This window comes from Hyperolius riggenbachi, chromosome 7, assembly GCF_040937935.1.
Source record: "Hyperolius riggenbachi isolate aHypRig1 chromosome 7, aHypRig1.pri, whole genome shotgun sequence".
Classification (NCBI taxonomy): Eukaryota; Metazoa; Chordata; class Amphibia; order Anura; family Hyperoliidae; genus Hyperolius; species Hyperolius riggenbachi.
The window spans coordinates 171,629,641-171,656,135 of NC_090652.1; the positions used below are offsets into that span (position 1 = coordinate 171,629,641).

At 46.5% G+C, this 26,495-nt stretch overlaps 1 protein-coding gene across 1 annotated transcript in view; it reads left to right on the forward strand.

Moving 5' to 3' along the window:
• Nucleotides 1-26,495, forward strand: part of DHRS7B (dehydrogenase/reductase 7B) — a 184,679-nt gene that overhangs the window by 24,151 nt on the left and 134,033 nt on the right. The window lies entirely within an intron of this gene.

The window sequence follows — 26,495 nt, forward strand, 5'->3', positions numbered from 1 at the left end:
TTCCTGAGATTGTTATGTGCGAATTCTGCAAATGGTAAAAAATCCGCCCACTGATGTTGGGCGTCCGCCACATAACATCTCAGGAACTGTTCCAAGGACTGATTGATCCTTTCCGTCTGACCGTTGGTCTGCGGATGGTAACCTGATGAAAAAGACAACGACATACCCATCCCCTTACAGAAGGCCTGCCAGAACCTGGAGACAAACTGGACTCCTCTGTCTGAGACCACATTTTCCAGAATACCGTGTAATTTAAAGATGTTTTGAATAAAAAGATCCGCTAATTTTTGAGCAGTAGGGAAACCACTCAAAGCCACAAAGTGGGCCATCTTACTAAATCTGTCAGTGACTACTCATATGACAGTCTTCCCGTTGGAAACCGGAAGTTCTCCTACAAAGTCCATGGAAATGTGCGTCCATAGCTCCTGAGGGGAGGGAAGAGACTGTAAAGTTCCAACTAGAGCTAGTCGGGAGGGTTTGCTTCTGGCGCAGATGGTACAGGTTTTAACAAATTCCCTGCAATCTGATTGTAACAATGGCCACCAGACAGATCTACACAATAATTCTTGGGTTCTGGTAATGCCAGGATGTCCAGCATTCTTGTGTCTGTGAAACAACTGCAATACTTTGGGACGCAAGAGACAAGAAACATATAGAACGCCTTCTGGTTTCCACTCTGGGACTTCCAACTGGAAAGGGCTTAAGAGGCTAACAAGATCCTCAACAATTTCAGTGGCTGCCAGGATGATCTCTTTTGACAGAATACTCTCTGGAGAAGGAGGTGGAGCAGACTCAGGTTCAAAACAACGAGAAAGGGCGTCTGCTTTAACGTTCTTACTCCCTGGTTTAAACGTAATTATAAAATTAAAACGGGAGAAAAAGAGAGCCCATCTAGCCTGTCTGGGGGTGAGTCTTTTAGCCTTTTCAATGTACTGTAGGTTTTTATGATCTGTGTATACAGTTCTTACATGCTCTGCCCCCTTTAACCAATGGTGCCATTCCTCAAAAGCAAGCTTAATGGCCAACAATTCCCTGTTCCCAACATCATAATTTCTCTGGGCAGGGGAGAATTTTCTAGAAAAGAAAGCACAGGGATGAAGTTTGTCCTGAAGTCCTGAACGTTGAGACAACACTGCTCCCACTCCAACCTCCGAGGCATCCACCTCCACTATGAATGGATAGGTAACATCTACATGACGTAATATGGGAGCAGAACAGAAAGCTTCTTTTAGAGAGGAAAATGCTGCACATGCTTCTTTTGACCAATGAGAGGCATCAGCCCCCTTCTTAGTCAAGTTAGTAAGTGGAGATACCACAGAAGAGAACCCCTTGATAAACTTTCTGTAGTAGTTCGCGAATCCCAAGAATCTCTGAAGTGCTTTAAGCTCAGATGGTTGTGGCCATTCCTTTACAGCACAGACCTTCTTGGGATCCATGGACAACCCTGTAGTGGAGATAACGTATCCCAGGAAGGCAATCTCCTTTTCTTCAATAACACATTTTTCTAACTTAGCGAATAATTGATTCTCTCTAAGTGTTTTCAGGACATACTTAACATGTTGACGATGTTCAGTGAGATTTTTAGAAAATATTAGGATGTCATCCAAATATACGATTACAAAGTGACCCAGTACCTCCCTGAAGATTTCATTAACAAACTCCTGGAAGACTGCAGGAGCGTTACACAACCCAAAAGGGCATCACCAAGTATTCGTAATGCCCCTAGGGAGTGTTGAATGCCGTCTTCTATTCATCTTCTTCCCTGATACGGATTAAATTGTAGGCTCCTCTTAAATCTAACTTTGTGAAGACAGAAGCCTCGGAAACCTGTGTAAATAAATCATCGATTAACGGTAGTGGATACCGATTTTTAATCGTGATCTTATTTAGATCCCTGTAGTCGATACAGGGGAGCAAACCTCCATCCTTTTTCTGAAGGAAAAAGAATCCCACCCCTGCAAGAGATCTCGAAGGGCGGATGAACCCTTTCTGTAAATTTTCCTGGATGTACTCATCCATGGCCAATTTTTCCGGGGATGAGAGGTTGTATAGGTGACCCCTGAGAGGCATGGTTCCTGGCTTCAAATCAATAGAGCAGTCAAAAGGTCTATGGGGGGGGGGGGGGTAATTGATCTGCTGCCTTGGGACAAAAGACATCGGAATATTCCTGATATTGTGGAGGTACTCCTTCCACCTGAACCTTAGTAGAACACAAGACTATTCTCTGTAAACACTGCTGTGAGCAATAAGGTGACCAAGTAGTCAACTGCTCATTCCCCCAATCAAACTGAGGAGAATGTAATCGTAACCAGGGTAACCCTAATATCACCGTAGAGGTAGACATTTTTAAAACAAAAAACTGAATGATCTCCTTGTGCAGGGCTCCTACTTGCAGCGAGAGAGGAGGAGTCGAGCACAGTGGAGACTTTCCCTGCAAAGGAGTGTCGTCGATTGATGTAACATACAAATGTTTTTCTACCGGAAGTACAGGGATATTTAAACTTAAAGCAAAACTTAAATCTAAGAAATTAGCAGTCGACCCAGAATCCACAAATGCTGTGGTAGTAAAGTTCTGCCCTTCCCAGTTTAAGGAGCAGGGCAATAATATTTTTTCTTGTTTAGGGGGTGAAACTACTCCGCTTAGGGTGGTACCCCCAACTACACCTAAGCTAAGGAGTTTCCCGACTTCCTAGCACAGTTTTGTGCAATGTGGCCCTTTTCTCCGCAGTACATGCAGAGACCCTCTTTGCGTCTTCTTGACCTCTCAGCCTCCGTAAGACGCCCGTGGCCTAGCTGCATAGGCTCCTCAGTTTCCACTGCTGCTGAACTACAAGCACCTGAAGCCCTGGAGTACATAGGGTACCTGCCCCTCTTACTGTACCTCAAACGTCTATCTATTTAAATATGATATGATATAGCCTCATCTAGGTCTTTGGGTTCTGGGTGACTAACCATCACGTCAGTGACTGCCTCTGACAACCCATCTAGGTATCTATCCAGGAGTGCATACCGCTCCCATCTAGAGGAGACTGCCCACTTCCTGAACTCTGACGCATACTCCTCTGCTGTACTACGTCCCTGTCTAAGGCTTTTGAGTTTACGTTCAGCCATGGTGGCACTATCCGGATCATCGTAGATGAAAGCCATGGCCTTAAAAAACTCCTGGACAGAAGAAAGGGCAGGATGCTCATCAGGTAAGCCATAGGCCCAAGTCTGGGAGTCTGCATGCAAGAAAGTCTTGATGAGAGTAACCTTCTGAGCCTCGGTTCCCGAGGACACAGGTCTCATCTGAAAGTAAGATAACATTCGGTGGCGGAAGTTGTGGAAATCTGCCCTAGCGCCTGAAAATTTCTCAGGAATATTCATTTTAGGCTCGCTAGGAGCCGGGGGAGGTAGAACGTTAAGTGGTGGTTGCAGCCTCCGGACAGTCTCAGTCAGCTGAGTAATCTGAGCCTGCTGTGCAGTCACAGTAATCTTCAGCTGTTCTACTTCTGCCCTTAGGGCCCTTTTCCACCTGCAGTCGCTAGCGTTCACGCTGAACGCTAGCGATTGCTGAATCGCAAAACCGGCGATTCCCCGACGTTTTGCGTCCGCGATTTTGCTATGCTATGCACTGCATAGCAAAATCGCGGCAAATATCGCTCCGCCGCGCGTTCGTGTTCGGGTGAAAAACGAATCGCGGTAGTGGAAATGACCTACCGCGATTCCTATGTTAAAAAGCAAACCGTAGCGATTGTAAAATCGCTAGCGGTTTGCGACTTTGCGATTCAGCCAGCGCAAACGCGCTGGTGGAAAAGGGCCCTTACGGTCTGAAGCTGATTTACCACTCCCTCCATCTTACTTCTTTCTGGTCTGTGTTTATGTAACGATTGGTGTCAGCAAGCACAGATTCTGATTATTGGTGATCTGCAGTATCACCAATAATGCAGATAATATACCTGATTATATGGTGATCTGCAGAATCACCAATAATGCAAGTATAGCGCGATACAGCACAATCGTAAGCAAGAGGGTGCTTGGTACAATCGAGTATCTCTATAGGGCACAGAGATACCACCTCCAGGCAAGCTGGAACAGCAGACAACAATAATATACAGTGTAAATACAAGTCTGTGGAAAAATCCACCACTCAGTAATTCCTCAGAGGTGTGGTTACCTCTGAATGGGAACCCTGTGTGTGAGATCCTCCAAAGGACGGAGTGGAGGAATCTCGGCCTCTAGCAGCAAGGGTTTGCTAGCGGCGGTCGTCTCAAAGAGGCAAGCCTCTGATAGAACCCTACAGTGGGAGACGTTACACTGAAGGGAGAAAGGTCAGACAAAATGAGGTTCGGCAACAGATCAGGCGGCAGCAGTACAGAAACGTGAGACAAGAGAATACTCGGAAACCAAGCCAATAGTCGGTAACAGTACGGGCTGGCGAAGTATAGAATCAAGAAGCAGAAGAGTAGTCAAGACAGGCACAGAATCATACACGATAAATCAAGACAGTATAATATGTGTATATATTGGCAATAAACCAATATATAACACAATCTCAATACAAGGCAGACTAGGTCTGAGTGCTGACACAGGGTATCGCAAACACAGATGAAGTGTGACTGAAAAGCACTTCCTTATATACTGCCTGGGAGAGAAGACTCCACCCCAGGCAGCAACCAATCAGTGCAGGCTAAAATGTCAGCTGACCTCCAGGTCAGCTGACACGCTTTCTAAGAGTATAAAGGCGTGTCTGGCTTGCGCGCGCACCCCCTAGAGGCAAGATGGCAGAGCCCTGGTGAGCAGCATGCTGGTGAGTTTGAAGCAGAGTGCTTGGACGGGTTTGCGCAGCAGATGCGGACGAATTTCCGCATTCCGCGTTGGAAGGTCCGCTTGCCGGACTGGATGCGACCATTTTTCCGCAATCCATCCGGCGTTGCGGATTTTTCGTTACAAAAAGTCTTTTGATGTGTGTGCCAGACTACAATTTTACCTGTGGAAATTAGATCTATGGGGAGATGGGAAATCTCTGCAAACTTCAAAGGCTACCAAGAAACTCAGCAAGGATGTGCTGTCACACCTGAGGAAATTGGATTATTTCTGGATCTGGACATTTGAGTGGCCCCGGGCCACAAATCTGGCTATAAAACCTCAGCTAGGAAGATCTAGAGTTGTAGTTCTTTGGAGATAGCAAGACGCTAGGACTATCCTGGTCTGACCAGCAACCGCGTTCTCCTCGCAACAACGCTCAGATCTATATGCTGGTAACGTTGGCTCCTATTTTTATTTCTGCAAACTGTCTTATTGTGTATCTTTGTAATTTTTTCTTTGTTTTTGTAAATCTTTTGTATATATTATTTTCTGCATTGATCCACTTTTTTTTCTGGAATATTAAATCTTTATTTAATAAGTTTGACTTCTGATGTACTAAACTAGCTCAAAGCCTAGAAAGAAACGGCAGTGTAATTTACGTTACAAGTTCAGTGCCTGATTGTGCCTTGCTACTGTATGATTGTATTGTGTGTGTGGCGTTCCCGTGTTTGGCCTAAGCGCAAAGCTGACTCAACTACGAAAACGCGGACTGCGTGCAGATCACTCGACAGCAGAGTGGGAATCGTTGAAGTGTCTAGCAGCAGCTAGAAGTGGCATTGAGAAGTGCTTGAATAAGGCTGCTCCCTGCTTGATCTGGTCAAACCCGCAGTCGGAAACCGTATCTGCAGGCGTGCCACGGAGCCGATTCCTGACACACTGCATATAGGTTTTTCAGCATTCAGGAGTCAGGACCACAATGTATGTACCAGCAAGCTGAGAGCAGGGTCATAGACAACAATTTTCTACACATTTACAATCAAATTGTTTGTCATCAGGTAGCTAAAAAGCTAAAAAAGACACAACCAAGAAATATTTATAGATAAACAACTTTTGCTTAAAGAGGAACTCCAGTGAAATTAATGCAATAAAAGTGCTTCATTTCGACAATTATGTATAAATGATTTAGTCAGTGTTTGCCCATTGTAAAAGCTTTCCTCTCGCTGATTTACATTCTGGCATTTATCACATGGTGACATTTTTACTGCTGGCAGGTGATGTCAGTGGAAAGAGATGCTGCTTGCTTTTTTGGCAGTTGGAAACATCTGTAAACAGCTGTTATATCCCACAATGCAACAAAGCTCCCACAGTGTGACTTCAGAACCATGGAGCGAACATCACACTGCAGGAGGAGATTTCACCACAATATCGGCAGAGCCCCCGGTGATCCGTTTGTGAAAAGGAAAAGATTTCCCATGGGAAAGGGGGTATCAGCTACTGATTGGGATGAAGTTAAATTCTTGGTTACAGTTTCTTTTAACCCTTTGCTATATGCAAATACACAATTTATACAGTAGTGCCCAGAGACAGATTAAATGCTGTGTATACTCAAAACAGGAGATGGCCTAAAATTATTTTATATAATTTATTAAGAAAGGCAAACATTGTGCATTAAAGATTATAGATAAGTATAATGTTAACTAACAAACAATATAGTCCACAGTAAATAAAAGGTACAAACATGAAAAGAATTGACTAAATTCTGATGGTCTGTTCCAGTCTTTGGAATTACTGTGTGTGGGTAGCTGGAATCCTTTCATTTCACTGGAATTATTTATTTATTGTATTTATAAAGCGCCAATATATTACGCAGCGCTGATTAGAGTCTTGTTCTAAAAGGACAATTGAAGTGAGAGGCATATGAAGACTGCCATATTTGTTTCCTTTTAAGCAAGACCAGTTGCCTGGCTATCCTTCTGATCCTCTGCCTTTTTTTATATATGCACCCTGAACAAGCATGCAGCAGATCAGGGTTTTCTGATATTTTTGTCAAATCTGACAAGTTTAGCTGCATGCTTGTTTCTAGTGTGATTCAGACACTGCTGCAGCCAAATAGACCAGCAGGGCTGCCAGACAACTGGTATTGCTTAAAAGGAAATAAATATGGCAGCCTCCATATGCCTTTCAATTAAGTTGTCCTTTAACCTTCCCGAGACTGGGTGTGTCCAGCTCCACTTGCTTGAGATATTAAAATGGAAGGCCATTAACAAGAGCAAACACAGTTCTTTTAGTTTCAAAATACTTTTATTTGAAAGAAACAGTAGTAAAGATACAGATTGAGCTTGAAAGGTTCAAGCCTTAACCGATAACAAATCAAATACAACTTCAATATTGCATCTAAAAAAAATAACTAACGTACATAACAACAGATCTTTAAGATAAAAAAAACCCTCACCTTCATCAATCCCTGCACGCATGCAGCCTCTATCTGCTTCCTCCCCGGTGTCTGTTTTGTTGACAACAGCACCCCCTGTGATGACGTAACCGCATGTCATCACAGGGGGCGCTGTTATCAACGTCACGACGGACACCTGTGAGGAAGGAGATTGAGAAAGGTGAGTTGTAGTACTACGCCCGCTCTCCCCCACTGCTGCCATATTACTTATACTGGGAGCACCTATGCCTGTCTACACGGGCGGCACCCATGCCTGGCTATACTGGCAACACTTATGCCTGGTTATACTGGCAGGACCTATGCCTGGCTTTAATGGGAGCACCTATGCCTGACTATATGGGCAGCACCCATGCCTGGCTATACTGGCAGCACCTATGCCTGGCTTTAAGGGGAGCACCTATGCCTGGCTATACTGGGAGCACCTATGCCTGGCTATACTGGGAGCACCCCTGCCTGGCTATACTGGGAGCACTGGGAGCACCTACACCTGGCTACCTACACTGCAGGGACCTATACCTGGCTAACCGATACTGTGGGAACTTATACTTGGCTGTAACGTAATATCAAAGTGCTATAGCTAATACAAAATTAAAAACTATAAAAAGTCCCAGCGGAGTGTACTACCACAAGGTCCGGCAAGACCTAAATACTTGTACACAATCGCTTAAGCGCACATCCTATTTCGTATATATATATATATATATATATATATATATATATATATACACAGGGCAGTTTCTAGGCTAAATTTCACCCAGGGGGGTGGTGTAACCCCCTCCCCACACACACTTGCGGAGCCAGGTATAGGTGCCTGCTAGCCAAGTATAAGTCCACATAGACATCATTCAGGAGTTCTCAATGCTGTTCTCATATGCAATTTCTTGATCTCTTATGCCACCATCACCATGGACACCCAACAGTAAACAGACTCACCAGATGTATTGGCCACTGCTAGACTGGCCAACCATGCACAAATCCAGGTGCCTCAGTACTTCAGGATCCTGGTACCGCCGTGATGCTATCCGTTTAGACCACCATCATCCTCCCCATAATCCATGCAATGTACTCGTAGGCATGAACTGAATAAACATCACAGCGTAGGATATTCTCACGATTCCCGTCTCCTTCCTTTCCACTTTAGTCGCTGCTAACAGGCATTCAGGTCAGCAGAAGGTTAGTTACTGCCAGAGATGAAGTGATGCAGCCAGGAGGGGTGAAATTTAGCCTAGAAACTGCCCTGTATATATATATATATATATATATATATATATATATATATATATATATATATATATAGTACAAATACAGACCAAAGTGACACAGTGCTGTAAACTAGAGGTGGCTATAGTACTATAATAGCAAAGTACTGGGGTGGGTGCACAGGGAGACCAAAACTGTACCGGATCAATAAAGTATTAGGTGGCCCAAGAGTGGAGAGGAGGAAGAGGGAGCCCCCAGCAGACAGCTCCACTGGTATCGCGGCAAGTCAGGCTGCTTTTTCAAGAGAGGCGGGGGAAGCTCCTGACAGGTCTCCCTGTGCACCCACCTTAGTACTTGTTTTCTGGTTCTGTATCAACCAAAATTGCAAGAGTTTCATGGACTTCCAAAGAAGCAGCATTTAGAATTCATGGCTGCCACACCTTATAAAAGTGGTGTACACTGTAACCACAGTTTTCTTTAAATGCCCCAAACGATTATAAATCAATTGAGCCACATTGCACTGTTTGATGCAGTGAAATGCTATCGCCCATTTATTGAACACCACTCCTTCCCTGCCCCCGATCAACATACATTTTGTCCCGTCTGATTGATACTTCTGTTCTGATTTATGTTAGGTAACAATTCACGTTGGTGCAATAGATTTCTGGCCAATTCAGACTGATCTATCTGCTGGGAATCGAACAGAAAAAAAAATGTTGCATTTATCAACTGCTCTAGGGAGGGATTCCTGGGCAAATTATAGGAGGAGAGATACTGTTTATACCACTCTTCTATTCAAACAGAAGAAATAATTGCTGCATTTATGCATATCTACCAGTGATGTTTTTATACTTGCCCCTTCAGTGATTCGCTGATGAGCTATTTTTTGGTCCTCCAGTGTGATGCTCTGAGATTCTCTGGGATGGCATGGATGCCATCTGCTGTCCTCATTGCCAGGCAAGTTCCTGGGGAGCACACATGGTAACCGTGTGTGGCAAGGGGTGGCGCTTTTGTACTGGGGCAGCCACATAGCACGCTATTTGTTCACTGACACAGTGTGTGCCATGCTGTTGCACCAGTGGACTGTCAATTGTTGTCCATCGCATTGGTTCTGTCAGTCTGTTCTGTCAGTCATGCCAGTCTGCTCACTTATCCTGTCAGTTCATCCTGCCAATCTAGTCCCATCAGTCTTGATCTGCCGGCTCAAACTAGTTCTGTTCAGTTTATACCTGGTGTCAGGATATACGCAGTGTGATGGCAGAATAGAACATAGAAGCCATCTTGTGTGGGAATCTCTATGATGTGTAAAAATGATACATTGTATGTAATTTCCTCTGGAGAGTTCTGGACGTTCCTCTGCTATGCTGAAGGGCTTATGTTTGCCTCTTCTTGTGAAGTCTGCCTGTAGGGACATTTGAATATAGCATGCTGTACAAGAGAAAGATGTGTGCTCTGACTAGTCATCACCTGACAAATACTGGCTGCCTCAAGTCTATTGACTAATTAAAATGGCACAGCGTTTGCATATTGCATTTGCTTACCAGAATATGCAGGATCTAAAGCTACCTGCCTGCTATTGCTGAAGGAGGGAAGCAGGAAATTTGGGCGCATGAGGCAGGTGGACAAAAAGGGCACCGCCATTCACTCCCATAATAAATATCGTTTAATCGGCGCCCAACAGGAAAAAAGGGCGCCGGAGAAAAATAACGTTTTAAAAGCGGCGCCCGGAGACTTTTAATGTTTTATAACTGTTTCTCATGATTACACATTATTTAATGATTTATAATTTTTTAAACATTATTTTTAAACGAAAAACAGTACAATATTTTTTTAAAACATTACTTTTAAACGAAAAACCGTACAATTTTTTTTTTTTTACATTTTTAAACGAAAAACCGCACCATATTTTTTTAAAACGTTATTAATGCTTATCACAGGGGGGTCTTAGGTTTAGGCACCAACAGGGGGGTCTTAGGTTTAGGCACCAACAGGGGGGTCTTAGGGTTAGGCACCACCAGGGGGGTCTTAGGTTTAGGCACCAACAGGGGGGTCTTAGGGTTAGGCACCACCAGTGGGGTCTTAGGGTTAGGCACCAACAGGGGGGGTCTAGGGGTTAGGGATAGGTACAGGGATGGTTCTGTGTGAGAGTAGGGTTATAGCTTTAGGAAAATTCGTATTAATGTTTTATAAAACGTTATTATAAATTTCAATATTTAAACAGGGAAGATTAACGTTTTTAAAATTGCCGATTTTATACACATTATTTAATGATTTATAACTTTATAAAACATTATTTTTAAATGAAATATAACACAATTTTTTTTTAAACGTTATTCATGATTATCTTTTAAAACCCTGCGCCCTTTTTTCCCGGCGCCCTTTTTTAACGTACGCCTGAAGGAGTTGGCATAGGAAAGGAGGAAATTAGATTCATTTTGGACAAGGAGTTTTGGTAGCCCCCATGGCATAGTTTATCCTTTAAAGGGGTTCTTTCGCGAATGAGGAAAAAAATAAAAAGTGGTTTATGCATAAACTATTAAACATCCATCTAATCTGACTGAGCTGGAGCTGTTTTGCAAAGAAGAATGGGCAAGGATTTCAGTCTCTAGATGTGCAAAGCTGGTAGAGACATACCCTAAAAAACTGGCAGCTGTAATTGTAGCAAAAGGTTGTTCTACAAAGTATTGACTCAGGGGGCTGAATAATTACGCACACTCCACTTTGCAGTTATTTATTTGTAAAAAATGTTTGGAATCATGTATGATTTTCGATCCACTTCTCACGTGTACACCACTTTGTATTGGTCTTTCATGTGGAATTCCAATAAAATTGATTCATGTTTGTGGTTGTGATGATCCGCTCAGCTGGCTGCACAGGCAGACAGCTGTTTGTCCATTCCTCTAGTCTGTGGGCTGCAGGTCTCTGGAGCAGAGACCTGTCTTTCCATTGCAAGTTTCTGGTCTGTTCTCTTGCTGGGGAATTTGCATACATTCGTTATGCAAATCCCCTACCTGCCTTCTTTGATGACTGGCACTATAAGAGCTTTATGTTTCCCAGAAGGCTTTGCTGGTCATTTCCTTTCCATAGTCTGTTCCTGATGGACACTGCTGGAGTGTCAGCCATTGCTATCTAGTATAGTTAATTCCTGGGGGTTGCTTTAGGCTTCCCTTCTAGCCCTGTCAGGTTGTATTATCTGTATTGCCTGTTCTGTCTTGTCTTGCCTGTTGCCATTGTCCTGCCCCAAAGGTGGTTGACAGGAAATGGTTCTGATCTCTGTTCTTGGAGTATAGCTGGTGCAGCGGTTGCTACCAGCTATCTCTTCTGTTCTGTCTCCTGGGATCGCGCCAGCTACTTTTCGCTAGCGCTGGGGATCCTTCTGTTCTGCTACTCTGTACCTGGATCGCGCTAGCCACTTTTCGCTAGTGCTGTGGATCCTATCTCTCGCTTGTCCCTGTTTTCGTGTGTCTGTCTTGTCCGCTACGCTTGCTGCAGGCTCGGTGAGGTAACCGTTAAGCAAGTGCTCGCGTCCTCTGTTTCATGTTTGTCTGTCGATGGTTAGTTAGGCGTGCTTGTCTCTATTGTGCTTATCACGTGGAGACCGCGCATAACCGCGTGCACTGTTGCGAATGAGTGCGGTGTTCGCGGTTAGCTAGCGTTTATTATTTTCCGTATCTCCTTATTGTATTATTTGCTGTGCCTTTGCTACCCTCGTATTCTATTCTGATCTGCCTTGTGTCACGTCTGGCGATCGCACCTCTCGCGATCGCGTTCCTATTTCATATCTGCTGTTGTGTGTGCGCGGTCGCGGAGTGGCGACTGGATTGGCGCACACACATACAACCTGTCCCTTTGCTCAATCTCATTCGCAATCGCCTCTCTTGCGATTGCGTTCTGCGCTTCGTACAATTCCTGTCTGGCACTTGTGGAGGTACAGAGGATTGGTTCCTCTGCACTCCCCAGCGCCATCTGCCGACAGGAATTTCCCTCTACAGGTGCGTAGCACCTTTTGCTGGGTGCCTGCAGATATACGCTTGTGGAGGATTTCCGCCGTGTCAGCGCACGCGTTGTGCGCTGATCACGGAGAAAGTTCCACAATCGTTACAGTGGTAGTAATATGACCAAATAGGGAAAACTTCAAGGTGGCTGAATACTTTTGCAAGCCACTGTATATTAATATTAAATCTTTATTTAATAAGCTAGTCTTCTGAGTACTACACAGAGCTTTACATCTCCTTAGTGGTGTAGCTTTGGAGCTGTGGGCCCCGATGCAAGTTTTACATTGGGGCCCCCCAAGCACTCTATACATAACAATTGATACGGCACACCAAAACCTGCCAAGGACAACTACAGTGTCAGAGGTGCAAGAAGGGGATGGGGAACAGCTTGTTAATGTTTACCACTACTCAAAGTGTCTATAGAAGTGATTATTACCAGCACAGGACCAATAGAGAGCTAATACTGCATTTGAGGGAGGGCCCTTTGGGGCCCCTCTGGCCCAAGGGCCCCGATGCGGTCGCTACCGCTGCAACACCTATTGCTACGCCCCTGCATCTCCTAGAGAGAGGGCCAGTGCACACCAAAAACCTTTAGCACAATGCTAGAGGTTTTTGAAGTAGATTTTCATAGCGATTCTAGGCATGTTTAGAGAGGTTTTCTAAACATGCCTAGTGTTTTTTGGAGCATTTTTGTGCAGCAGATGTCATTTTGTGTTACAGTAAAGCTGCTACTGAACATCTCCAGTAACAAAAACACCTGGAAAACCGCTCTGATCTAGCGTTTTCCAGAGAGTGGTTTTCCACTTTCCTATACTTTAACATTGAGGCAGAAACGCCTCAGAAATCTAAAAAATGCTGCAGGACAGGAGTTTGCGTTTGGGGGAAAAACGAACCGCTCTGGTGTGCACCATCCCATTCCCTTTATTAGCCAAGCAGTTTCCCCCCTGCAAGCGTTTTAAAAACCGCTTCAGAACCGGTCTGGTGTGCACCAGCCCAGAGACTGCAGTGTAATTGTATTACAAGTTCAGTGACTATGTGTCGGATTGTTTATTGATACTATGTGAGATTGCTAGGTGTGTGGCATTCTTGTACTTTGGCCAAAATCCCCATCAGGAACTGTCTCTGCAGGCTTGCCGTGGGGCCGGTTTCAGACACTTAGCCTGCCATGTAGGCTATTCATGTTAGTTCTGTCTTGTCCTACGTACATTGCAGGGTTCCTCCCTCCTGTTCTTTCCATCACCAGTGGGGTAATTTTGGAGGTCATGACCTGGGGGCCACCAGGCAACAAAGCAGTCTGCCACCTATTAAGGGTGCCAGCCTATCATCCCCTGTGGGGTAATTCCTATTATGACCGCGCTCAAAGTCTATAAGGTGAAAAAGTACAGGTTCAGTAAGCCAGCACCTATTCAGTAGGAGACCTTTGGCAAGTCTCCCTAACAGTGCTACTGTCTATAGAGCGCGCCCTAGTGGCTGCTGCTCTGGTGCTTTGAGTCCGCCAGGAGAAAAGCGCGGTATAAATGTTATTTGTCTTGTCTTGTCTTGTCTACAGGTTCAATGTCACCATCTCTAGCTGGTCTGCTTTTAGACTCCAAAAAGAGGTGATCATACATCAAACGATAGTATTCAAACCAGATACATCACTTCTTCATCTCAGACCATCACAGAAGCATGTAAAAAGAAAAGAACAGGAGGGCTCATAGCGTAACCAGCTGCTGTCACAAGACACCTCCACCTTCCCGGTGTGTATCAAACCACCTTCACCAAGCTTCTCCTCTGTGCTGGGGCACACCCCCTCCCCCAATGCGCCCGCACTCACCCAGTAATCCTCCTTCAAATCCGGAGGCAAGACTGAAAGCGCTCTAAGAGGGGCAGGCAGGCAATCAATACACTTGCAGATTCTGCAAACTAAGATAACTCCGAATAGTGTAAAACCATTTAATGGGATAAAAGTTATAAAACATATTGCACTCACAAGGATTAGAGATAAAGCACATTGTACAGTGTACAAGCAGGTCCAGGGTAGCTGCTCTCACAAATACCGCCTTGAATCTCCGCGTCCTCTCCGCCACATTAACTTCCGGTCACGTGGGACGTAGCTCTACCCTATGCATTTCGTCAATCTATGACTTATCTTTGCTGACGTACCACGTTAGACCGGCTATTTTATTCCCATCCCTAAACCCTCCCACTCCCTCTTTGCAATCCTTCTATTTTACCAGACTTCAAAGCTGTCATCTGTGCTAGCGCCACCAGGGGGATATTACACAGCAGCGTACAGCACATTAAAAAAAAACCTATAATACGCAGCACAGAACAATTATTCCAATATTCATCCAAGGGGAATACATAGTAAATATTATTTAACATCAAATTCTAGAATTAAACATCCAATAAAACATTTCAAGACCCTAATTTTTCTGAGGTAAGGCCTCCTTTACTTATATACATACAAACAGCGCATAGCGCACACATCATGGTCGTATCTCACTACCCGCTGCCTGCATATGGCAGTATCGCACTATTGCACATTACAAATGTGAAATTAAAAATAATTAGCTAAAAAACTGACAGGCCACGGCGAAAAATGTTATTAAGAAAAAAATGTGTAAGCAAAGGCCTATCCTCATAGTACAATATCATAATATCATTAAACTAATAATCAGAAATAAAACAATTGACATCTAGTTCCACATTCAGTCCACATGGGGTATTTGTCTCCAGTTCAAATATCCACCTTGTTTCTTTTTTAGATATTTTCTCACCCTGCACACCCTCCAGTTAGGTATCAGCTTTTCCACTGTGCAAAAATGCATCATGGCTGGATTGCTTTGATGTTTTAATTTAAAATGGGATGATACACTATGTGCCTCAAAGCCATTCTTTGTTATTTATGTGTTTACCCAGTTGCTCCTTCAGTGGTCTGGTGGTGTGGCCCACATATTGTAGGCCGCAATCACACCAGATCACATACACCACATAAGCCATACAACAACTGATGAATTCTTTTATTTTAAAGGTTCTGCCTGTGATGATCCGCTCAGCTGGCTGCACAGGCAGACAGCTGCTTGTCCATTCCTCTAGTCTGTGGGCTGCAGGTCTCTGGAACAGAGACCTGTCTTTCCATTGCAAGTTTCTGGTCTGTTCTCTTGCTGGGGAATTTGCATACATTCGTTATGCAAATCCCCTACCTGCCTTCTTTGATGACTGGCACTATAAGAGCTTTATGTTTCCCAGAAGGCTTGGCTGGTCATTTCCTTTCCATGCTCTGTTCCTGATGGACACTGCTGGAGTGTCAGCCATTGCTATCTAGTATAGTTAATTCCTGGGGGTTGCTTTAGGCTCCCCTTCTAGCCCAGTCAGGTTGTATTATCTGTATTGCCTGTTCTGTCTTGTCTTGCCTGTTGCCATTGTCCTGCCCCAATGGTGGTCGACAGGAAATGGTTCTGATCTCTGTTCTTGGAGTATAGCTGGTGCAGCGGTTGCTACCAGCTATCTCTTCTGTTCTGTCTCCTGGGATCGCGCTAGCTACTTTTCGCTAGCGCTGGGGATCCTTCTGTTCTGTCTTCTGGGATCGCGCTAGCTACTTTTCGCTAGCGCTGGGGATCCTTCTGTTCTGCTACTCTGTACCTGGTTCACGCTAGCCACTTTTCGCTAGTGCTGTGGATCCTATCTCTCGTTTGTCCCTGTTTTCGTGTGTCTGTCTTGTCCGCTACGCTTGCTGCAGGCTCGGTGAGGTAACCGTTAAGCAAGCGCTCGCGTCCTCTGTTTCATGTTTGTCTGTTAATGGTTAGTTAGGCGTGCTTGTCTCTATTGTGCTTATCACGTGGAGATCGCGCATAACCGCGTGCACTGTTGCGAATGAGTGCGGTGTTCGCGGTTAGCTAGCGTTTGTTATTTTCCGTATCTCCTTATTGTATTTGCTGTGCCTTTGCTACCCTCGTATTCTATTCTGATCTGCCTTGTGTCACGTCTGGCGATCGCACCTCTCGTGATCGCGTTCCTATTTTGTATCTGCTGTTGTGTGTGCGCGGTCGCTAAGGTGGCGACTGGATTGGCGCACACACATACAACCTATCCCTTTGCTCAATCTCATTCGCAATCGCCTCTCTTGCGATTGCGTTCTGCGCTTCGTACAATTCCTGTCTGGCACTTGTGGAGGTACAGAGGATTGGTTCCTCTGCACTCCCCAGCGCCATCTGCCGACAGGAATTTCCCTCTACAGGTGCGTAGCACCTTTTGCTGGGTGCCTGCAAATATATGCTTGTGGAGGATTTCTGCCGTGTCAGCGCACGCGTTGTGCGCTGATCACGGAGAAAGTTCCACAATCGTTACAGTGCCATTTGCAAAGGAGATGATTTCATTCATCTTATGTCCCTTAGCTACCTGGCAGCACCTACACCCCCTGCAAGGAAAGAATCCTGGCGTTTGCCACCCTGATAGGTGCTTTCGCTCTCCATAGTGAGTTTGATGTTGTCACACAAATTATTAATCTCCGTGATAAACAGTTTAAGCCTTTCCAGAAGATGAGGAGGTCATCTATGTACCTTTTCCAAACAATCTTTATAGCTTCCTCCTCCCATAAGGCCATCTAAATATTAGCTAGACTGGGGGCAAACAACGCCCCCATCGCACAACCATAGATTTGCCTGAAAAACTGTTTATTGTGCCAAAAATTATTCCTGGTGAGGGAAAAATCAAGAAGAGACAAAATAAACTCCATTTGATTAGCCGACATGTCACTTTCATGTCATAAAACCGTCCTCACAGCTTCAACATCTAAAAAAGAAACAAGGTGGATATTTGAACTGGAGACAACTACCCCATGTGGACTGAACGTGGAACTAGACGTCAATTGTTTTATTTCTAAATATTAGTATAATGATATTATGATATTGTGCTATGAGGATGTGACGAATTGCGGAGAAGCCCCCTCGCGTTCTGACTTCTGACAGTGAGGCGGCGGTATCCGCGCACAGAGCGGCGGCTTCCCCGCAGCAACATACGTCTGGTTTGTCTGGACCTAGTAGTGCACACAGATGGAGAGCTATGCGCGCACGCGCTGCAAGACAGGCTCTTTATGCCAATAGGAGAAGGGTCAGCTGATCGAGGCGGTCAGCTGATCCCAACTCAGCGGATGATTGATTGATGGGAGCTGGGCGGCGCTGAGGAGCGCTTCACTATATATATCTCTGGCTGTTCAGTTGCTGGTTGTCTGGCGTTGCGAATACCTATGTTTTAGCACTCAGACCTTAGTCAGATCCTTTAGTGTGGTGGAACAAGGTGGACCTGGGAATCCACACTTAGCCAGTTTACTGTGTATCTTCTGTGATATTCCTTAGACCAGTTCCAGGGTGTAGAGACCACAGACCTCACACCCCAGACTAGGAATACTGTGTATCATCTGTGTTATTCCATAGACCAGTTCCAGGGTGTAGAGACCACGGACCTCACACCCCAGACTAGGAATACTGTGTATCATCTGTGTTATTCCTTAGACCAGTTCCAGGGTGTAGAGACCACGGACCTCACACCACAGACTAGGAATACTGTGTGTCATCTGTGTTTTTCCTTAGACCAGTTCCAGGGTGTAGAGACCACGGACCTCACACCCCAGACTGGGAATACTGTGTGTAATCTGTGTTATTCCTTAGACGAGTTCCAGTGTGTAGAGACCACGGACCTCACACCCCAGACTAGGGAACTTGTGTTATCATTCTGTTATACATCAGACTAGTTCCAGGGTGTAGAGACCACGGACCTCACACCCAGACTAGGGAACTTGTGTTATACATCAGACTAGTTCCAGGGTTTAGAGACCACGGACCTCACACCCAGACTAGGCATTGTTTGATATCTGTTATGACTCATTGCTTTCCTGACTACTCCTCTGATCTCTGATTCGGTACCTTGCACATCTGATATTCAGTTGCCAAACCTTGCTTGCCTTGGATACCGAATCAGCCTTCTGTCTTTGTACCTTATCTGTCTGTGTGTTGCCGACCCGGCCTGCCCGACCTTTCTGGCTGTCACCCACCCCTTGGGTGCTCAGTCCTCCTGCAGGGGTCCCCTGCTCTTCAGAGGGGGCACTGCTGTAAAACCAGTCAGGGTCTCCTCCTCCTGGAGCCCTTGACTGCAGTAGGGTCTGTCTCTACTTATTGGACCACCTGCTACCCCGGTGGTCCAATTCCTACTGTTACACCAAACACTTACACGCTTCAGGTGTCCAGAGGTTAGTAATATATCTGTATTATCGGTGATTCTGCAGATCATCAATAATCAGGTATATATCTATATTCTTGGTGATACTGCAGATCACCAATAATCAGATTCTCTCTGCGTGCTGACACCGATCGTTACAGAGGATAGGCCTTTGTTTACACATTTTTTTCTTAATAATATTTTTCGCCGTGGCCTGTCAGTTTTTTAGGGAATTATTTTTAATTTCACATTTGTAATGTGCAATAGTGTGATACTGCCATATGCAGGCAGCGGGTAGTGAGATACGACCGGGATGTGTGCTCTATGCACTATTTGTATGTATATAAGTTACGGAGGCCTTACCTCAGAAAAAAAATAGGGTCTTGAAATGTTTTATTGGATTTTTAATTCTAGAATTTTATGTTAATATTTACTATGTAAGGCCCGGTTCACATTAGCGTTTTTTTGCGGATCGGAACCAAACCGTATACTGTACAAACGGAACGGACGCAAAGGGATCAAATGTTAATCTATGGGGCCGTACACATCCGTCCGTTCGTACAAGTACGTTCCGGTCCCCAGATCGAAAAAATGCTGCAGGCCCTAATTTTCCGGACCGTTGCTCCCTGCGGACCTGAAACGGAAGGTTGTGCAGGGCAATAGGAACCAATGAAAAACAGAACTGAACAACACACTGGCTATAAAAACTGACCTTTCTAGCTGCTTTCCTGTGTACTCTCTATGATACAGCTCTATGGTACAGTGGCCATCTTGGCTTGTTTGTTTGGCACATGGGCCTGGAAGTGCTGCAGGAGTGGGATCCATCCCAGTTTGTGGATTTCTGGAAAGAGATGGAAGACATAAGGCCATACAGCATCGAGGACCTGATTGTCCAGTGCAGCGGCAACCTGCCCTCTGGGACAAGGGACACCCAGAACACAATAACCTCTGGAAGTGCAGAAGGTTGTGGGAGGACATCTGCAAAACTTATGTGCAGGGATTCGATGAACTCAATTGGAAGCGGAAAAGTGCTCAAGGTATGTTTACAATGGATGTTGGGAGGGTGTGATGTGTTGCAGCTGTGTGATTTCTTGGAGTGCGGGGTGGTTTCATAGTAAATATGTAGCACGCAGGCCTTGTCCCATCCACGTGTGTCTGGGCCGCAGGCGCATAACTGTTTGCCTGCGGCTCAGACACACATGCTCTGTGTACCAGTGTCCCACCCAGTACCCGTGTCCCAACCACGTGTGTCTGGGCCGCAGGCGCACAACTTTTTGCCTGCGACTCAGACACGCATGCTCTGTGTACCCGTGTCCCACCCACTACCCGTGTCCCAACCACGTGTGTCTGGACTGCAGGCGCACAACTGTTTGCCTGCGGCTCAGACACGCATGACTGTGTACAGAGGTGAATCTAGGTAATACCGCGCCTATGGCAAACACTCTGGAAGTGCAGAAGGTTGTGGGAGGACATCTGCAAAACTTATGTGCAGGGATTCGATGAACTCAATTGGAAGCGGAAAAGTGCTCAAGGTATGTTTACAATGGATGTTGGGAGGGTGTGATGTGTTGCAGCTGTGTGATTTCTTGGTGTGCGGGGTGGTTTCATAGTAAATATGTAGCACGAGTCCCACCCACTACCCGTGTCCCAACCACGTGTGTCTGGGCCGCAGGCGCACAACTGCTTGCCTGGGGCTCAGACATGCATGCTCTGTGTACCCGTGTTCCACCCACTACCCGTGTCCCAACCACGTGTGTCTGGGTTCCAGGCGCACAACTACTTGCCTGTGGCTCAAACACGCATGCACTGTGTACAGAGGTGAATCTAGGTAATACGGCGCCTATGGCAAACACTAAAATTGTGCCCCCCACAACACACACACCTGTTTCCCCACCCTCCTTGTTTATTGGTTGAAAGGTCACTTAGGCAAGTTGGAAGATTTCCAACAAGAAATGGGAGACCACAATTACTGCCAGAGAGGCAGTTTAGCTTTCATTTGCAGGCTGCACTACTGTGATAGAACAAATGTGTTGTCCCTAGATACCAGAATCAAGCAGCTGGGTTACCCAAATACCAGAGTTTAAAATGCCCCCAAATACATACATTCTGTAGCCATGGTCCCCTAGATATTAGAATTAGCTATCCGTGTGCCTCAAAATTAAATCATCACATGCAAAGACAGATTAAGGTTAAATGGGGCCCTAGGCAAGTATGATCTTTGGGCCTACCCTTGATTAACACCTGAATTTTTTAAATAGGATTCGAAGGGAGGCTAGAGTCAACTGGACCCCTAGGGTCTCTCCAGCCCTTGCCAACTGCCTAAGTTGCCTTGTGGATGAACGAGCTCTGGTCACATGCTTCCAGATAAAATAATAAAGTAGTCACATGCTTCCAGATAAAATAATATAGTAGTAGCATGATTCCAGAGAAAATAATCAAATAGTTTCATGCCTCCAGATAAAAGTAGACACGTGCCATCAGATAATTCATTGAGCATTCACATGCCGCCCAATAAAAATGAAGTTGTCACAATCATCCAGATGAAATAATTAAGCAGTCACACACCTCCAGATAAAAATATTAAATAGCCAAGTGCCTCACAATAAAAAAAATGAATAGGCAGGTGCATCAAGATAAAACAATTAAGTAGCAAAGTCCACCAAGCATACATACATTAAGTAGCCATGTTCCACAGATAAAACAATTAAGTAGCCATGTGCCCATATACAGTATATCAGTATTAGGTAGCAAGATGTGCCCCTAGATATTAGGTAGCCATAGCTGTCCCCAATTGCTGGCTGGGTGCAGAACATGCTTTCTTAGGGCTGGATGCAGGGTGAAGTCTAGGGCAGGGTGCAGGCTATGGCAGGATGGCTGGGCAGGGTGCAGGCTGGCTGGGCAGGGTGCAGGGTGGCTGGGTCTGGGTGCAGGTTGGCTGGGGCAGGGTGCAGGCTGGGTCTCGGTGCAGGGTGGCTGGGTTTGGGTGTAGGATGGCTGGGTCTGGGTGTGGGCTTGGTCTGGCTGCAGGGTGGCTGGGTGCAGGATGGCTGGAGCAGGGTGACTGGGACAGGGTGGCTGAGTGCAGAATGGGTAGAGCAGGGTGACTGGGACAGGGTGGCTGGGTGCAGGATGTATGGAGCAGGGTGACTGGGACCGGGTGGCTGGGTGCAGGATGGGTGGAGCAGGGTGCCTGGGACAGGGTGGCTGGGTGCAGCAGGGTGACTGAAACAGGGTGGCTGGGTGCAGGATGGGTGGAGCAGGGTGGCTGAGTGCAGGATGGGTGGAGCAGCATGACAGGGTGGCTGAGTGCAGGATGGGTGGACCAGGTTGACTGGGACTGGGTGGCTGGGTGCAGCAGGGTGACTGAAACAGGGTGGCTGGGTGCAGGATCTGTGGAGCAGGGTGACTGGGCCCGGGTGGCTGAGTGCAGGATGGGTGGAGCAGGGTGACTGGGACAGGGTGGCTGAGTGCAGGATAGGTGGAGCAGGGTGACTGGGACCGGCGCGATGTTATTATGGCGACCAGAGACGCTGTGGGGAGACGAACAGGGGGCGCTTAACCCTGGCTGCACAGCACAGACACAGTCCCGACCCTCTGCTTTTCCTCTACTTCTGCGTACACCGTGTGGGTAGCGGGTGGCAAGCTGTGGCATAGATCAGCACCGGCGATGAGCCAGCTACTACAGAAGGCACCAGCCTGTGCCGGGACTCAAAGGGGTAATTCGTGGGGATGCGCCCCCCCCCCAGGTGGGGGAGGGGCACCTATGGTAGGTGCCCTAGGTGCACCCTTATAGATACGTCTCTGACTGTGTACCTGTGTCCCACCCACTACCCGTGTCCCAACCACGTGTGTCTGGGACGCAGGCGCACAACTGCTCGCCTGTGGCTCAGACATGCATGCTCTGTGTATCCACAACCGACATTACATCCAGTCAAACAATTTACAAACGTAAATAATTTTTTTTTATCAAAAATGAACAAAATAAAACAATCAATAAAATAAAATAATGAACCACATAACCAATGAACAAAATAAACAATAAACAAAATAAACAAAATGTTATGCTTGTCCTTCAGGTGTCATAAAATAGTCAGCCAAACTGTCCTTGTTTTGAAGGGCGACTACTCTTGGCCTTTGCGCGTACCTCCGCATCGGCCGAAGTGGGAGTACCTCTGGGAGGTTAGGAATGTCCACTTCCTCCTGGCGCACAAAATTGTGGAGGATGCATGCTGCTTTGACAACGTGGACAGTGTTGTCCACCTTCAGTAGCAGCGGTGTGTGGAACATCCTCCACTTGTTTGCCAGGATTCCAAAGGTACACTCCACCATTCGGCGAGCGCGGCTGAGCCGTGTGTTAAAAATTGTCTGTTTCCGGTCAAGGCCCCTGTCAGGGTATGGCCGCATAACATGTTAGACAGGGCAAAAGCCTCATCTCGCACAAAGACAAAGGGGTAGGCAGGTGTCCTTCTCCCAGGCCAAGGTTTCTCAGCGGGTCGGTGCGGTCGGTTTTGCTCCAGCTGGTGGTACAGTGTGGTGTTTTGAAATATGCCGGAGCCATTGGCACTCCCGTATAACCCCACGTCTATGTATACAAATTTGTAGTCCGCATCAGCCACTGCTATTAGTACAATACTAAAGTACTTATTGTAATTGAAGTAATAGCTGCCACTCCTCAACGTTTTCTGGATCCTGATGTGCTTTCCATTGATCACACCTACACAATTCGGGAACCAACACTCTGTCCAGAAGCGGTCTGAGATCTTCTCCCATTTTATGGTGTGTGAAACAGGCAAATATGTGGCCCTCAGCCTTCTCCAAGTAATTTTGGATGTCCTCACTATGATGCCTGCCACCGTACTCTTCCCAATTCTGAAGGTTATGTGTAGAGATGGATAGGATTGCCCAGTTGCCATAACCTAGGAGAGAAACAATAAATTATTATTTTTTGTTTTTTGCAGTTGAAAAATACAAGACCCGATGTACGTGACGCCTATGTCAAGGAACTGAAAATTCAGCACAAAGAACAAAGGAGTGGAAGTGGATCCTCCAAAAGGACACCCTATTGTTACGCACATCAGCTGGCATTCTTGAAAACTTCTGTGGAGGCTAGAGTGTAAGTTTAACTACTTTTACCTTTTGTAAAAACACGGTATATGATAACAACACGCGGTATATTATGGTGACATTTTCCTTTGTATTATCTACAGGACTGAAGATAATTTTCAGGAGGATGAGGACCTCGACACGGATCGGGAAGTCGTTGGTATTGGGGACAGTGACAAAGATATTTTTGAGGACATTGGTGATGACCCTGTGCTGAACACGGACTATTTGCCGCCACCACCTGCCAGTAGGCAGGTTTCCGTGGACTCCAGGCGGTCCGAAACTGAGGACTTGACCCTCCCTCCTCTTGAGCCTGGTCCTGATCCTACCCCAACCGACACTGTCCAGGACACTCCACAGGCACCGGCACCGCCCACTAGTGCTGCCCAGCCCCGTAGAGTCCAAACCTCAGAGGCAGAAACCCCTCCAGCTCCAAGGAGGCGGAGAGCTGCTCCAGTACCCACAAGAAGGGAGACTGAGGAAGAGATGTTGGGTGCAGTGTCAGGCCTACTTGGCATCCTCAGAAGCCAAGAATCCATCATTACCACGCAGATGCAGGATAGAGACAGAAGCAACCTGATAGAGGGCTATCGGCTCCATATCGAGTCGCTTCAAAAAGAGCTAGGCGTGGTGCACAGGCACAACCAGGATGAAGTAAAACTGCTGCATGATAAATATTGTGCACAGTTTGACCAAATCCAACAGCAGCATCACAACCAAGTATCGCAATTGCAGCAGCAGATACATCAAATGCAAAGCCATAGTGCAGAAGTCATGCGACATCAAGGGCATCCAGCCTACCACACCCTCATGTCCCTTCTTCCCTTGGTGGACAAAGTCCCAAGTGGCAGTATGCTGTCGTGCCACTACAGCCTTCTAGAGGCTCTCAAATCACACATGGAACCACAGTTTCAGGCCCAACCACCAGTGTTTAGACAGCATACAACCTGGCAATCCCCTTCCCAAACCTACTAAGGGTATAGAGTGAGTGCATTTGAGGACCGAAGGTACATCCAGTTAGGAACAGGTTCTAGCAGATCAACCGTTAGTACCCCTGACACTCCTGACCAACCATCTACACCAAACCTTTTTCTTGGATCAGGGTCAGACCCAAAATTGTAATGTACAATTGAAAAAGAAAGTTGTGCTTCTCAAGCCCTCCCGTTCGATGTGGCCTTTTGAACCTGTCCCCTAGAAACCGCAACATGTCATGGCTCGGCCCAATCAAGCTACCAGCCTGGTTCCTTTGTCCTTGGCATGGCATGTTGCCGTCCCTGTGGGTCAGGTTTAGAAGGAGACGCCCAAGGGACTTAGACCTATGGACTATAGTGTCCTTTTTTCACTAGTTTTTTTTGCACTAGTTGGGCTCTGTGCCCCATTGTACCCGCACCCAGTGTGTGTCTGTTGAACTTTAAATTGTAGCACTACTTGGGCCTCCCCTTGGACGTGGCCTTTTGAACCTGTCTCCTAGGAACCACAACATGTCATGGCTCGGCCCAAACCGGCTACCAGCCTGGTTCCTTTGGCCTTGGCATGGCATGTTGCCGTCCCTGTGGGTCAGGTTTAGAAGGCGATGCCCAAGGGATTCTGTGCCCACAGTTTATGTTCTGTTTTTTAAAAATTGAATTTTTTTTTTGCTCTCTTCCACGATGGAAGACTGTGGTGTTGACTTCCATGTTGGAAGCTTTGTTATTTATTTTTCAATTGTTGGAAGGTTTTGTAATAAAACTTTTAGTTCTTGGTTTAAAAAAATGTTGGAGTTGTTGTTACTAACCTTAGAGTGATCATTAGCTGTTCCTCAGGTGTAACAGCCTTCCGAAAACTGGTATCCTTCTTCCTGAGGTCATTCCTCACCATCTTCAGGAGAGTATTAAACCTGTGACAAGAGCTATAAAGGATTATAGAACTGGAAAGAGTTTGCTGCGGTGTTGTGGGGAGAGTGGGGTTGGGGTGGGTAGGTATGGATACTTACCGGAATATGGACATCCGGCAGAAGCTGTAAAATTTTACTGGGTGTCGTCTCAGGTCCTGGTACAGTGTCTTGAACTGTCCCTTCCTCTGCCTTTCAAGGAGTAGTGAGTGCACCCACCATCTCCTGCTAACAGCTGGCTTCCATCCCACATAGTAGTAGGTGAAAATTAAAAACGAGGCTATTCCAAGCTAGAAGCTGCAGAAATACACTGGATCCATTGTCCAAACAGCAAGCTCTCTCCTCAACAATGACCACAATGTATTTACTGATCATTCAGAAAAAGGCCTGGAAGCGTAGCGCAGCAAAGTCTGCAGGGCCTGCACATGATAGGGTGGCCTGCATGGGAAGTAAGGGGTTAAGATAATAAGGGGGGTGGTTTCATGAGAAAGTAATAGGTTTGAATAGAGGCGGGGGGGGCGGGGTTTTAGCAGTCAGGCGATAGCAGAGAAGCTGTGTGGACTCACCCTTTGCTGGCTGCAGCATGGCTGACATTGAGGCCTTGGTGGCTCGGATCCGAGCGGAGGCGGCATCCAGCGGGCAGGAGTGGGTCTCATCCCAGATAGCCGCCATGTCAGTGGGATCTAGCGGGCAGCAGGAGGAACGCAGCCGGAGGACTACGAGACCGCCCGATCGGCTCAGCCCTGGCCCGACCGGAGGGTCGCAGAGAAGGAGTGGCAGCAGAGAGCGGGATCCCCAGGCGCCCCCTGCAAAGAAACATCCATCCGCAGGGGGAGCAGCCAAGGGGACTCCCAAAGGCCGGCGAGGATCGAGCGGCAACGGACGGGGG